Genomic DNA, 15825 nt, shown 5'->3' on the forward strand with positions numbered 1-15825 from the left:
ATGTCTCAGCCTCGCCCTTTTCTCTTCTTCAGCCTTCTGTTTCTTGGCCTGCTGAGCACTGCCAGATGCTTGGGAGCCATACTTGCCCTGCTGCTGCTGCTTTTCTTTCTGATTCATCTTCTGCTGGCGTTTGTATGAGGCTGCTGCAGAGTTGATGTTCTTGCATAGTGTTCTGTCCACCTCCCCACACTTCACACTTGACCGTCTGGATTGCATTAAATGTTGGTACATTCATGTTGCCACTCCTTTGGTCAATTACATCATTCATCAAACTAAAAGACGACTCAACTCTTGGTCCGTGAAAGATGGAGAGGCAACATTTAACCATTGCACTCAGGGAGGGGTACTTATCTGGCTGGTCAAAGACATGACCCCACCACTCCACAATGCTCTCTCCCTCCTTGAAACTGGGGCTGGCCAGGTCAACATTGAACCGCACAAGTTCTCTCTGGATGTCCTGGTCTGCTGGCAAGAGGTGCCTCAGCATACCACTCAGCCTGCCAAGAAATGGATGAGAATTTGAAATCAGTGTAAGGACACAAAGAACAAAAAACCCAAAGTACCAGGTAATATGGCAAAAAAAACAACTTTAAATGTTATTCTTACCTCTTCAACTGGATGGTTGCCTGTGAGTGGCCTCTCAGAAGAGGGTCCAGAGCAGACAGGGCTGTCAGAGTCGGACTGGCCAAGGGGAGCTTCTTCTGGAGGTACACTGCAGTGGTGATGTAGGCTTTCCTGACGTCTGCTAGGAATGGCACCAACAGCTGACACAAAACACCAAAAACTGACAATTATTTTAAGTCTCAAAAACAATTGAGAAAAAGGGTCATGCAGGTGATGCAGGGTACTTACAGCATGATTGGGATTCTGGCTTTGTGAACCAATGTCTGGCTACCCTGTGTATGTAAAATAAATATTTTTAAACTGATTTATTGCCAACATTGGATGCGCATGCACGTGCAGTCAAGTTGCAGTAATTCCAAGCACAACTAACACCCACCTGGAAAACCATGACATACTCCTTGAGAATAGCCAGCACACCCATGTAGATGCTGAGCCGTAGGACTGTTGTCGTCTCCTCATGCCACAGCTTCTGACGTACCCTCTTTTTTCTCTCACGGCCTTGTGGCGTCATGCCTGTGAAAGATGAATTAATGTAAGTTTAAAACACAATACATATTCCTCCTCATTAGTAACTTCATAACAAGTATAAGTGCTAATTATTATAAGGGATTGTAACATCAAGTCTCATCACCTTTCCTGTTGAGTTCCTCCTGAAGCACCTTGATACTGGCTCTTGCCGCCTGGTTGACATGGTACTTGTGTACATAAGTTCCAAAGGCTCCCTACACAGCTCCTTATCTGCAGTGGAGAGGTAGCCATAATAGAGGACTTTCTACGCAGGCATCATGGCATGGGTTGCCATGCTGGCATCGTATGCAGACAGCCAGCGATGAGGAACAAAGCCCCTCTGTGGGCTGGAGGCGGGGAGATTTAGAATCATAGCTATCTCCTTGAGGTACATCACCTGACAAAAGACAGAACAAGATTTTCAAAGAAACACAGACATTCTACACATTCCATAGTTTTACCACAGTACAGTACAGTAGGGTCATCAGTTTTACCACAGTACAGTACAGTAGGGTCATCAGTCTTGGTCTAGACTAGAGCTGACAAATTCAGGTTATACCAAATTCACATACAGTTAGTATTTGGACATTGACACAATTTTCATCATTTTGGCTCTGTATACCACCACAATGGATTTGAAATGAAACAATCAAGATGTGCTTTAAGTGCAGACTTTCAGCTTTAATTTCAGGGTATTTACATCCAAATCAGGTGAACGGTGTAGGAATTACAACACATTTGATATGTGGCCCCCCCTTTTTAAGGGACCAAAAGTAATTGGACAATTGGCTGCTCAGCTGTTCCATGGCCAGGTGTATGTTATTCCCTCATGGGAGTTCGTTATTTCATTGACAAGGAGCAGATAAAAGGTCTAGAGTTCATTTCAAGTATGGTATTTGTGTTTGGAATCTGTTGCTGTCAACTCTCAATATGAAGTCCAAAGAGCTGTCACCATCAGTGAAGCAAGCCATCGTTAGGCTGAAAAATCAAAACAAACCTATCAGAGAGATAGCAAAAACATTAGGTGTGGCCAAATCAACTGTTTGGTACATTCTTAAAAAGAAAGAACGCACTGGTGAGCTCAGCAACACCAAAAGACCCGGAAGACCACGGAAAACAACTGTGGTGGATGACAGAAGAATTCTTTCCCTGGTGAAGAAAAACCCCTTCACAACAGTTGGCCAGATCAAGAACACTCTCCAGGAGGTAGGCGTATCTGTGTCAAAGTCAACAATTAAGAGAAGACTTCACCAGAGTAAATACAGAGGGTTCACCACAAGATGTAAACCATTGGTGAGTCTCAAAAACAGGAAGACCAGATTAGAGTTTGCCAAAAAACATCTAAAAGAGCCTGTACAGTTCTGGAACAACATCCTATGGACAGATGAGACCAAGATCAACTTGTACCAGAATGATGGGAAGAGAAGAGTATGGAGAAGGGAAGGAACTGCTCATGATCCAAAGCATACCACCTCATCAGTGAAGCATGGTGGAGGTAGTGTTATGGCGTGGGCATGTATGGCTGCCAATGGAACTGGTTCCCTTGTATTTATCGGTGATGTGACTGCTGACAAAAGCAGTAGGATGAATTCTGAAGTGTTTTGGGCAATATTATCATTCAGCCGAATGCTTCAGAACTCATAGGACGGCGCTTCACAGTGCAGATGGACAATGACCCGAAGCATACTGCGAAAGCAACCAAAGAGTTTTTTAAGGCAAAGAAGTGGAATGTTCTGCAATGGCCAAGTCGATCACCTGACCTAAATCCAATTGAGCATGCATTTCACTTGCTAAAGACAAAACTGAAGGGAAAATGCCCCAAGAACAAGCAGGAACTGAAGACAGTTGCAGTGGAGGCCTGGCAGAGCATCACCAGGGACGAAACCCAGCGTCTGGTGATGTCTATGGGTTCCAAACTTCAGACTGCAAAGGATTTGCAACCAAGTATTAAAAGTGACAATTAGATTTATGATTATGTTAGTTTGTCCAATTATTTTTGGTCCCTTAAAAAGGGGGGGGCCACATATAAAATGTGTTGTAATTCCTACACCGTTCACCTGATTTGGATGTAAATACCCTGAAATTAAAGCTGAAAGTCTGCACTTAAAGCACATCTTGATTGTTTCATTTCAAATCCATTGTGGTGGTATACAGAGCCAAAATGATGAAAATTGTGTCAATGTCCAAATATTTATGGACCTAACTGTAGGTGGAGTGTGCTACTGTAAGTGCTCAACAAAGGGGGGTAAAGCGCTGTAGTTTCAAATGTGCTTGTTTTGTATACCTGGTCTGGACTCCACTGATGGTCAACCTGGAGATCACTGAACAGCTTCTCCAAGTAGCTGTCAAAGGGCCCTGAGAACTTCTTTGCCGCATTGTGCATATGATGACAGGAGTCCCCATCAACATCGAGCAAGTTGGGACAGTATTGGTGCATCCTGATCTCGAGGCCAGTCTTGCTGCCCCTCATCACAGCACACGAGTCCATCAGCATACTCACAAGGTTATTCCACGGGATGTTGTCTTTCTCTAAGAACTCACAGAGCACCTTCTCTAAAGAAGCAGAATTCACCTTCACAATCTCCAAGGAACCCAAATGCTCCACTATCACCTTCCTCAAGTCTGCATGATAGTAGCAAACAAGCATGGTGAGGACCTTCAACATAAAAAGGTTTATTAGCCATGCAACATTTTACAGGGCATACACAGAAGCAAAAACAGAAGGACTTTGATGGCAATAGTTTAATATGAGACCAACCTTTTTGTTGTTGTTGGAGGTACTCTCGTCTAAATTTAACGAAAAGGGAAATCTCTTCATGTTGGAAAAGGTCCTCTCAGAGTATGTCCGCCCTACACAAAGTCGGACATATTTGTTACATCACATGCATAATCTAATTGGTACAATATAAATCATACAACAGGAAATGCTGGCAACATAGCAGTATATATAGCAACATGGTAGTTTAAGGAAAAAAAATTATGTGTGCAGTTTACTAAAATGGAAATTAAAACACTGAAATAGTAGGTAAGAAAGAAAATGTAAATACCTAGACCATGGATCATCTTGTATGAAGCTGCTGTCCGTGACAGCTTCATTCCCTGCAAAGCTGGTTTATCCAAGGAAAGGATCTGGGCAAGCTCAACAATTACAGGAGCCTTAGAAAACGGGATGGAATGCACAAATTATGTAATTAATGTAAAGCTTGTGTATTCCATGTTTAGGTGATGATGCTGCCAGTGACCGGAGCTGATTGTGAATAATTATAATAATGCATTTTATTTGTAGTGCATCTACTCTACATTGAATAAACAATCTCAAAGTGCTAGTGTACTCTGTCTATGCTGCCTGTGCTGACTAACCAGCCTACACCACCTACCTCTGCATTTGCTATGCGGTTTATAACTGGTACATGGATCTTTCCCTGGCACTGCTGCCTGTTTCTGACCCCTGGCTTGCTTGACTCTGGCTTGCTGTACTCTGGCTAGCTGATGCTGGAAGGAAGGTGCTGGCAAGACTATGAGTGGAAGCTATCATCTGCACCTTCTTCTTGTGAACTTCCGTCTGGCAGTGAGCCTGCAGAGCATGGCTGCCTTTGTTCGCATAATTTATATCTTTGATGCAGAGAATGCATCTGGCGAATCCCTGCCTGTTGATTTTGGAGAATACATCTCCTAGATGAAAGGACACCTCTTGCCCTTTTATTGAGACCTTGCCTTCCAGTTTTAGCCACGACCAGTTCCAGCTGCATTTCAATCCAGCATCCAGCTGTTTAACAATGGCTGCATCCTTCTCCCCTAACACATAAAATAATAATGTTTGTATTAGTGTTAACTTCTAGTTTAGCCTTATTGATAGAACGGTGGACCACTTTACCTTCTGCCTTGTCAGTCCCCTCACCTCAAAATCTACATCCTCAAAAACGGTAGCGTTAGCTAGCTAATAATTTTCCACCGGAGCTTTAGCTACCTGGCTAACGTTGCGTTCTTTCCTGCTGTGTTCAATGACTCAATTCATCAAGCTGTAGCTAACATTAGCTAAGTCTATGTCAACAGAGCTCCTGGGTAACTTCACTTAGATATGCCAGAAAATATTAAAATTATTTAAACCCAATTACCCAATTCAGTCAGGTATATCGCAGAGGCCAGGCGTGCTTTCAGCTTCTGATGGTGGTCTGCACTGGCGATGCAAGTCCCTTCGCGCTAATATTTCCATGCACTCGCGCTCCCTTCTGGCACGCACACCTGTTCGTAATTCACTGAATCGCAGTTCGCAGTTCACTGAATCTCGCGCTCCCTTCTGGCACGCGCACCTGTTACCAGTTTACTGAATATGAATACCCACCCCCCCCCCTCAAAATAATTCTCATCGAATCTACACGATTCACGTAGGTCCCCTATATTGGTTTCAAAACGGCGAATTTCGCCGAAAGGTGAGGGATTTTAATGTCTGTACTTTGCATTCCTCATAGCAATGCCTCCTCAGAGAGAACCTTCAGCATGGTCAGAAAGATTGTAACCGAAAATCGAATGAGCATGAATAATAGCACACCTTGTGCTCTCTTGTGCTGCAAAATAAACTATACAAACCCTGCACACAAGTACACTCCCTCCAGGGGTGTATTTAGAGCAGCAAAGTCTGCTACGTACAACTACAATTCCGGATGTAAGAAACTGTTACGTCCCTCGCCCTGCTTGTATGTGTGTTCTGTATTGTTGTGTGCTTGTCTTCCCTTCAGTTTCCCCTCGTTTTCGTTGCTTGTCAGTGATTGGCTGCCGCCTCCATCTCCCCATCACTGGTGCACCTCCGCCCATCCATCTCTGTCCAGGATTGGTTGCCGTCACCAGTCCCCCGCCGCCAACGCACTACACTCCACCAATCACCTGTCTGTCCGTCCACATTTAAACCCGGTCCTGTGTACTGTTCAGTAGTCTCTAGCCCTGTGTGTTTTTCTTGTCGGCGTTTGTATGTGTTTGTGCATTTGCCGTTGCCGATACTAAAAAGACTCATGTTAAGTGTTATACGTTGTTTTACCACCTGTTTGTTTGTCTAGTTATCGCCGGTACTCGGTATCGTGCTTTTCGTTCGTACAGGGGCTTTGGAACAGGTAAGCTGCCCATGGGCATACACCCCATCACGTAGCTAACCCCTGTTAAACACCCTAGGTAAGGAGCGGGTGCCACCCATGTCTGTTTTATTAGTATAGGGATGTCTTTTGGTTAGGTAGATTAGGACACTTTTGTTGATTACTTTTCTTTGGCACCGCTCATAGTTCCACTGTACCCTGTCGGCTGTGTTTCCCTTGTGTTAAGAATAAACGTTTGTTTGCTTGTACCTCAGTGTGTCCTCGTGTATAGGCTCATTGGGCAGTGTTACGGCCTTTCCCCTAGACAAGGTCCGTAACAGATAGGGGCTCGTCCGGGATCCTCCCTGGTATAGTTTGTTAGTTCTGTGTTTAGCCTTGTCGGGCTGTAGTGTCTGGTCATGGCTTCGTTTGACATACAGGTTTTTGTTGGTGATCCGTCTGTGGCCCGGCTCAACGCCTGCCGAAAGGCTAATCTATTCGCCATCGCGGAGCATTACGGCTTGGTTGTGCCCACAACAGTAGTCAAGTGCAAACTACTCGAGAGCGTTGTAGGCGGGCTAGTGGATAGGCAGGTATTGGGAGGAGGCGATGGGGCTGCTCCCTCTACACCAAGGGTTGAACAGGTGGTGGGTACAGAGCACAAGCCCGTCACCACCTTGCCGCGTTACGACCCTTCCCCTGTCTTGTCCCTTCCGAGTGGTAGTGGTGACCCTCGACTGAGGCTAAGTTTGGCCCGGCTACAGTTCGAGGCACCAGAGAAGCAGAGCCAGGCTGACTACCGTCACCGGCTAGAAATCCGCAGAATGGAGATAGAGGCTGAGAAGGAAGTAAAGCTGCGAAGGCTGGAGTTGGAGGTGGCCGGTGTGGAGCACTCCACTCCACCCCGTCCAGGGGATAGGAGAGCGTTTGATGTGAGCAAGCACATCGCCTTAGTACCCCCATTCCGGGAAGCTCCTACTTTGGCGCTTTTGAGCGTATTGCCTCCTCTCTGGGGTGGCCAAGAGAGGTCTGGCCTTTGTTGCTGCAGTGTAAGCTAACTGGGAAAGCCCAGGAAGTGTTGGCTGCCCTGTCATTGGAAGACGGGTTGCGCTACGATGTGGTGAAGAATACTGTCCTCCGTGCATATGAGCTGGTGCCGGAGGCATACAGGCAGAAGTTTAGGAACCATAGAAAACTGCCAGAAAAGACCTTTGTGGAGTTTGCCTGTGAGAAGGAGACGTTGTTCGGGCGCTGGTGCAAAGCTAGTAGCGTGTCTGACTTCGGCTCCCTATGCGAGTTGATCCTGCTAGAGGAGTTCAAAAACAGTCTGCCTGATCGCTTGGTCACGTACATTAATGAGCAGAAGGTTGTGTCGCTAGCACAGGCTGCAGTGCTAGCCGACGAGTTTGTCCTGACCCACAAAAGCACGTTTATGCATACTCGTTCAGAGGGTAGGGTTTTTACGCCCTCTGCCACAGACAGAAAACAGTCTCCCTTGCCCCGAAACGTGGGATCAAAACCACAGCGAGAGTGTTTTTATTGCCACCAGACTGGGCATATGATTGCTGACTGTTACATGCAAAAGCGCAAGCAGACCCCTCCTGTTCAGTGACCAAGAAAGGTCGGTTTAGTGCAGACACTGCTAAAGCCCTTGTCGGTATCCGACGGGGAGAGTGTAACCGACTCTATAGATCCCAGTTACCACCCGTTTGTGTTTGATGGAATGGTTTCCGTAACCGGAAGCGAATCGGACCAGCACCCCGTTCGCATTCTTAGGGACACTGGAACTGCGCAGTCCTTCCTACTGGCCAGAGTCTTACCGTTGTCTGCCAACTCAGCGTGTGGGTCTAGCGTTCTGGTACAGGGCATCGAAATGGGGTTTGTGTCTGTGCCCCTCCACCGGGTACATCTGCAGTGTAGCCTGGTCGCAGGTGTCTTTAGGGTGGGAGTGAGGCTGTCGCTGCCTGTTAAAGGTGTCACGTTCATTCTTGGGAACAATATTGCTGGAGGCCAGGTTGTTCCAGTGTTGGAACACCCGGACACGCTGCAGTCTGACGTGTTGGAGCAGGAATATCCTGGTGTGTTCCCTGTGTGTGCTGTAACGAGAGCACAGTCTCGGAAGACGGGTGACGTGGTCGGCCTGTCAGACACCTTGTTTGCACGAGTGTTGTCTGATGCGTCGGTCTCCACCCCTGGTTCTTCGCCTTGTCCTCACGAGAACGCCGACCCGACCACGGTGCAGCTGAGGCTGGGTGCACTTAACAGTGGTGAACAGTTACCCATGACCCGTGAGGCTCTCATCGCCGCTCAGACGGACGATGTTAGCTTGACCAAGTGTTTTGCTGCTGCTCTCTCTCCAGGCGTGGATAAGAGCAGAGAAGCTGTGTATGCCATAGAGAATGGTCTCCTGATGCGGAGATGGACTGCCCATCGCAACCCAGAGAGCGAGTGGAGTGTTGTTTATCAGATCGTGGTACCCACACCGTACCGTCGTTCTGTTTTGTCACTCGCTCATGACCATCTCTGGTCTGGCCATCTAGGGGTTACGAAAACGTACGACCGCGTCCTGCGCCATTTCTTTTGGCCAGGGTTGAAAACGGACGTGGCTCAGTTTTGTCGCACATGCCATGTCTGCCAGATAACTGGGAAACCAAACCAGGTTATCCCACCTGCCCCACTACATCCTATACCGGCTATGGGTGAGCCCTTCGAGCACGTCTTGGTGGACTGTGTTGGTCCCTTACCCAGGACAAAATCAGGAAACCAGTTCCTGTTGACCGTTATGTGCGTTATGTGTTACCCTGAAGCTATCCCTTTAAGGAAGATTAGGTCCCCTTCTGTAGTAAAAGCCCTGATCAAGTTTTTTTCTACATTCGGGCTCCCCAAAGTGGTACAGACCGATCAAGGTACCAACTTCCTTTCCGGCATATTTGAGCAGGTGATGAGGTCTCTGTCCATAACTCACAGGATCTCAAGTTACTGGGCGTAGAATTAGGGGGGGACGCTAGGTACTAGTCCCCACCAATATTTTAAGATGACAAAATTGTCCCCACCAATATTTTAGCGAACTCCTTTGTGCTGTAATTTGCATCGATTCCGAAAAAATATTTTGCACAATATATTTGCAAACCTTATTTGTATTATCATTCGTCGCCCAGAAAAGTGAAAAATAAATTTTCAAGTTATCCAATGCGCCCTCGAGCCTGCGAGACAATATGATGTAATTTAATTGTCTGAAGTGGCAGTCAGAAACACTTCGTGAATCTTGACTTGCAGAAAGCGAGCTGTCAGTAGTCTGACACGGTAAACTACTAAATACGCCAGGAAATAATAAAGCCTCATATTAGTATTTCGTTTGGACTCGTTGGATATTTTTGACCCTTTTGTGATAAGAAAATGTCACCCAAAAAGAAAAGATGTATCAGAAGTTTTTTCACCACCCAGAGAGTAAGTAGCTAGCAAGGTCGTTGTTAGTTAGATAGTAGGAAAACTACCCACACAGTGCAAACCTGCTAGCCTTACATCGCCACTAACACACACGAAACATGTTTTGAAAGTTGTTAGTGTAGTAGAGCATGTAACTTTTGCTTGTCTTAAATCTATCCGTAGCGTCTGCAATCTTTCGACCAGTGTGTTAGCAGCAGCTGGTCTTGTTGAAGCCAGAAGGATAACGCTAACCAACCCAAATAATGGGAGCGTGCTAGTTTAGCCTAGTACCAGCAGGCTAGCAACATAAAAGTTATATTAACTGGCTAATTAATATGGCTATCCCTGAAATCTCGACCAATGTCAGCAGTCAACTAAGCATGGTTAGTGTCTGTATTAAATTGATGAATTACTGTGCAGGAAAAACAGCACTCTGAAGCTACAGATGTAGAGCAGGTTGGTGATGAATCAGCATCAGGGGTTCAGGTGAGAAGTTGAATTTGTCCATTTTGGTAAAGATTGCATTAAATTGCAGTTTTTAAGGGATGTTTAGACAATGTTACCCTACCTATGAATGTTATCATTAACACTTATACTTGTAGGTAGTAAAAAGGTGCTATAAATTGGGATGCCCAAATATAAATCCTTATTTAATTGCTCAGAAGTCCAGTACAGATGATGTAGGCCTAGTACAGCTCCATAAAACCTAAACCAATTACCTACATATAATTATTTATTTTTTATTAGGGGTGGGGGGGGGGCGCTCAGTGTCCCTACCAAACCTGAGACCAAACCTACGCCCTTGCTCAAGTGCCTACCACCCAGAGTCCCAAGTGGCACTAGAACGTTGGCATCAGACTTCTAAGTCAGTTCTCCGAAAATACTGTTTGGAGACCAGTAGAGATTGGGATGAAGGCGTCCCCCTAGCGCTGTTCGCTGTGCATGAAACAGTGCAGGAATCCCTCGGTTTTAGCCCGGCTGAGCTGGTTTTTGGCCACACCGTAAGGGGACCTCTAAAGATGTTGAAAGAACAGATAATGTGTGAAGACATGCCATCGAAAAAGAAGCGTGTGTGCCATGTGAACATGCTGAAGCTGTACCGTGCCAGAGGCAGACCCGACCTCTGATTCCACAGTCGCGACTGCGGTACCCGTTGCTGTGTGTTCTGTTTCCACCAGTGATGAGGATGGGTTGAGTGTGCGTAGTGTCGCGCAGTAAACACCTCGGTTGACAAACTCCAGGATGCTATTGAACCTTTCTTCCCTGCTGTCCCATTTGGAAAAAGAGCAGGAAGCTAGCATTGTGTCCCTGGTTACGGAATTTAACTGTCTATTGGGGTTTGTTCCCACTCGTACTACGGTTTTAGAGCATGACATTGATGTGGCTGGTGCTGTGCCTATAAAACAACACCCGTACCGAGTGAACCATGTAAAGAAGTTGGTGATGAAGCAGGAGGTCGCTTATCTGCTTGAAAACGGGTTAGCACGACCAAGCTCCAGTCCCTGGAGTTCGCCGCGCATCCTGGTTCCGAAGCCTGACTCAACATTCCGCTTATGCACGGATTTTAAGAAGGTGAACCGTGTCACCATTCCTGATTCATACCCTCTGCTGCGTTTGGACGACTGTGTCGACACCATAGGTTCGGCACGCTACGTCATCAAGCTGGACCTATTGAAAGGTTATTGGCAGGTGCCCCTTTCTCCTCGGGCATCAGAGATATCGGCCTTTGTCACGCCCGATAGCGTGTGATGGCATTTGGGATGCGTAATGCCCCAGCTACGTTCCAGCGTTTGGTTAACCTGGTGCTTGCTGGTGTACCTGACTGTATGCCTATCTCGATGACGTGGTGGTGTACTCGTTGGATTGTTCTGCTCATGTGAGTTCGTTGAGAACGGTTTTCCATCGTTTGGCAGCCGCCTCATTAACTCTGAACCTAGCGAAATGCGAGTCGGCAAAGCCACTGTTACATATCTAGGAAAGCAAGTGGGCAGAGGGCAGGTACGTCCTGTTGATGAGAAATTATTAGCCATCCCTACGTATCCAGCTCCAACCACCCGGCGGGAGTTGCGGAGGTTTCTGGGGATGGCAGGTTACTACAGGGGGTTCTGCCGAAATTTCTCCTCAGTCGTCGCCCCTCTAACGGGCTTACTAAATCCATCAACACCATTTGTGTGGTCGGCTGGCTGCCAAGTAGCGTTTGACTGCGTGAAAGCGTTATTGTGTCAAACGCCAGTCCTGAGTGCTCCAGACTTCCAGAGGCCCTTTACCATCGAAGTGGACGCAAGTAGCGTTGGTGCCGGTGCGGTTCTGATTCAGACGGATTCAGATGGCTTGGATCACCCGGTCTGTTACTTCTCGAAGAAGTTTACCCCGTGCCAGTCCCGCTATTCCACAATAGAGCAGGAGACCCTCGCGCTGTTACTAGCGCTTCAGTTTTTCGAGGTTTACGTGGGGTCCAGTGTTGTGCCTGTGGTGGTTTATACTGACCACAACCCTCTAGTGTTCTTGCACAGAATGTGCAACCACAACCAACGCCTGATGCGCTGGTCGCTCATAGTTCAAGGGTACAACCTAGAGGTCCGGCACAAGAAGGGGTCTGAGAATGTCTTTGCTGACGCCCTTTCCCGCTGCTGAGGTTGTGTCTGCGGGAGGGATCTTTTTTTTCTTTTCGCAGCCGGTGTGGCTTGCTCTTGTGGGTGGGGGTGTTACGTCCCTCGCCCTGCTTGTATGTGTGTTCTGTATTGTTGTGTGCTTGTCTTCCCTTCAGTTTCCCCTCGTTTTCGTTGCTCGTCAGTGATTGGCTGCCGCCTCCATCTCCCCGTCACCGGTGCACCTCCGCCCATCCATCTCTGTCCAGGATTGGCTGCTGTCACCACTCCCCCGCCGCTAACGCACTACACTCCACCAATCACCTGTCTGTCCGTCCACATTTAAACCCGGTCCTGTGTACTGTTCAGTAGTCTCTAGCCCTGTGTGTTTTTCTTGTCGGCGTTTGTATGTGTTTGTGCATTTGCCGTTGCCGATACTAACAAGACTCATGTTAAGTGTTATACGTTGTTTTACCACCTGTTTGTTTGTCTAGTTATCGCCGGTACTCGGTATTGTGCTTTTCGTTGTTTTATTATTAGTTCAGTTGTACAGGGGCTTTGGAACAGGTAAGCTGCCCATGGGCATACACCCCATCACGTAGCTAACCCCTGTTAAACACCCTAGGTAAGGAGCGGGTACCATCCATGTCTGTTTTATTAGTATAGGGATGTCTTTTGGTTAGGTAGATTAGGACACTTTTGTTGATTACTTTTCTTTGGCACCGCTCGTAGTTCCACTGTACCCTGTCGGCTGTGTTTCCCTTCTTGTGTTAAGAATAAACGTTTGTTTGCTTGTACCTCAGTGTGTCCTCGTGTATAGGCTCATTGGGCAGTGTTACGGCCTTTCCCCTAGACAAGGTCCGTAACAGAAACACTAAGCCATGTACGTTAATGTAATGTATGGTCAGAAAGATTGTAACAGAAAACATGAATAATAGCACACTTTGTGCTGCCAAATCTACTACTATAACATATGGTCAGAAAGATTGTAAAATGTACCCCCCAAAAAATGTAAGTAAAATAACATGGCATGTTACAATAAAAATAAATGAATGAATGAAACATGAATAAGTCCCATTATTAATACCATATAGTCATTTTTATTACTAATTATGTATTTATTTATGTGTATTTAGCCTGCCTTTGGCATCCTCTGTCTCTGGCATCTACCAAAATCTCCGGGATTTTGGTACTACAATGTTGACAGGTATGATGAGCACTTATTTAGAAACCCAGCACTGGGTTGAGAGAGTCACTGTGGTTTTCATGGAGATGTTGTACAATGTATATATTTGTATTAATTGTTCACTAGATATTGTTGTTTTGTAACGTATTGTTTTTAATATATTGTTGAATAATTTGAAGGATGATCAATATTTGTGGTGATGTTTATGTATATCTCAAGCGGTATGCTAAAATAGTGTTCAGCTGTTGAAAACCACATCTTTTTCTTTCTTTTTTTCAGTTTTAGGACTTTGCACTTTTGAGTTTATGTAATTGGTTTTGATGTGTGGGACAGGATGATTTGTGTTTTTAATTTAAAGTGAAACATGAACAAGGATGTATAGTCAAATTCAGTCTTGATGTCATTTATTTAAATAAATGTTAATTTTTTACAAATCTCTGACTGTAAAACTGTTTGCCTCATGTTGAATATATTTTATACTCATGCATAACACCACCTGTGTAGGACCAGTAATATCTGCTCCAGGTGAAGTAATGTTAATTTTATTTACATTTATGCATTTTTAGCAGACGCTTTTATCCAAAGCGACTTCCAAGAGAGAATTTTATAATAGTACTATACTCTGACCTACACTATGTTTTGCAAATTAGCTTTCCAAGAGACAGTTTACAAAAGAAACTACTGCTCTATATGGACAACTTGCAAGACGAGAGAATAGTTGTCCAATTTTGTGTGGATGGAGTAAGGATAAGGAATAGTTAACTCAAATTGCATAATTATGAAGTTGTCTCTCACCAGTCTGTGGGTCAGTATTTTCATAATCCTTATTCCCTGAGGTCAAGCAGCAGGAATCATGTGGCAATGTGTAAATAATACTGGGTTAATCATTTTTGTGTAAACTAAATAGAGTATGTCACTATTTATAAAACAGGGCGTTTATCCTTTGCTGTATGGGCGGCTTAAAAAAATTGCAAAATTAAGAGTATACCCACTTCTCCAGGGACCACTACACCACTGGGTTACTAGCCCGATTCCCTAACCGCTCGGCCACCTGACTCCTTTTGTATACAATACAAAAGTATTTTTGTGTACAATACAAAAGAAAAAATATCCAGAATTCTAGGGCTGACGTGAGGTGAACATAATATTATTATTGAGCAATGTGAACTTTCTTCTTCAGGGTATGACTGAGGCTCAGTCAGGGTTATAGGGAGAGAACAGCCAGGCAAAATGAAACGTTCCAAAAATATAGTTCGTTCCTTCTGAAGAAACAAAGAAATTACATTTTAATTATACCTCCATTTACTGTTCTAAAGATATTATATCTAAATGCACACTCATTACAATCATATTTGTGTTAAGAAACATTTATTTGGTACAAATGTTCCATATGTATTTAAATAAAACAATAATACAAAATGTGGGGGTTTAAAGTTATGGGTCGAACTTCACCTTTAGAAAATCACACTTTCCAATGCCCAATTACAGAAAATATTTATTGTTTATGTTTGTTATTACTCTAGGAATCTATAAATAATGGTAACATTACTGAATAAAGGGTTCTAAATGTATGAGTAAGGCTACAAATAATAAATCTAATTTCAAGGTTGCAGTTAGAATGTTTCTGGTGTGTATGACTTGTAGAATTTACGGAATCCATTGAAGTAACTGTAGACTTATTTCTAGATTGTTGAAAATTATTATAAATACATTAGAATAAATCATAATTTGCCATGTTGTCAGAGCAATCAGCTGCACTTGCACTGGTGACGTCACTACATCTCCAAGGCAACATATCAACAACATCAATTCGTCTTCTGTCTGCTTCAGATACTTCTTTAAAACGGGAAGCGATTGCGGGGCGTTTGCGGACCTGTGCAAAAACCATATTTGGTTGTTTTAGGGTTTTTTTAGGCAATTTAGGCTACTTTGTTGCCGAGCAGATGCCACGTTGTTAAGGTCAATGGCTACATCTCCAAGGCAACCGCTTGCTGCTAGGTCCGTAAAAACGTTTATTTACCTCTGCGAACTTTCAGGAGGTATATAAACGGATTTATTAACTTTTGAGAACGTCTTCTGGACCAATAGGAACACCGTATTGGTCCAATTATTACACTAGTATATAAGAACCATTTTTTAACTTGAGTGTCGATACGTGGTTGATTGCCACCCTGCTCTGGGGCTGTGCCCCTGCCTGGCCACCCTGTTCAAAATGTTCTAGACACGCCCCTGGTTACTAAGTAACCCCATGGCTACATAGATTCCAACTGCCAAAATAAAAGTTTCCTCTTGCTAACACAATTCGTGTTTTTAAGACGGAATGTTTTGCTAAGTGTGTATCTAGTACAATGCTGTGACATTACGTTTTTTAATCGATATAAAGAGCTACATTTTCGTGTAGTGTCGAGAGCTGTGTCTAACAACAACACCC

At 44.9% G+C, this 15825-nt stretch overlaps 2 long non-coding RNA genes across 2 annotated transcripts; both read right to left on the minus strand.

The window, feature by feature from the left end:
* Positions 1–260: 260 nt before the first annotated feature.
* Positions 261–873, minus strand: LOC134013085 (uncharacterized). Its single transcript, XR_009928675.1, has 3 exons — positions 853–873; positions 607–764; positions 261–497 (listed from the first exon to the last, which is right to left on the minus strand). It is a non-coding gene; the product is annotated as an uncharacterized LOC134013085 (long non-coding RNA).
* A 3067-nt stretch (positions 874–3940) lies between these two features.
* On the minus strand, positions 3941–4293 carry LOC134012891 (uncharacterized). Its single transcript, XR_009928644.1, has 2 exons — positions 4179–4293; positions 3941–3981 (listed from the first exon to the last, which is right to left on the minus strand). It is a non-coding gene; the product is annotated as an uncharacterized LOC134012891 (long non-coding RNA).
* Between the last annotated feature and the right edge of the window lie 11532 nt (positions 4294–15825).

The sequence above is a fragment of the Osmerus eperlanus genome, chromosome 26, assembly GCF_963692335.1.
Source record: "Osmerus eperlanus chromosome 26, fOsmEpe2.1, whole genome shotgun sequence".
NCBI classification, from domain to species: Eukaryota; Metazoa; Chordata; class Actinopteri; order Osmeriformes; family Osmeridae; genus Osmerus; species Osmerus eperlanus.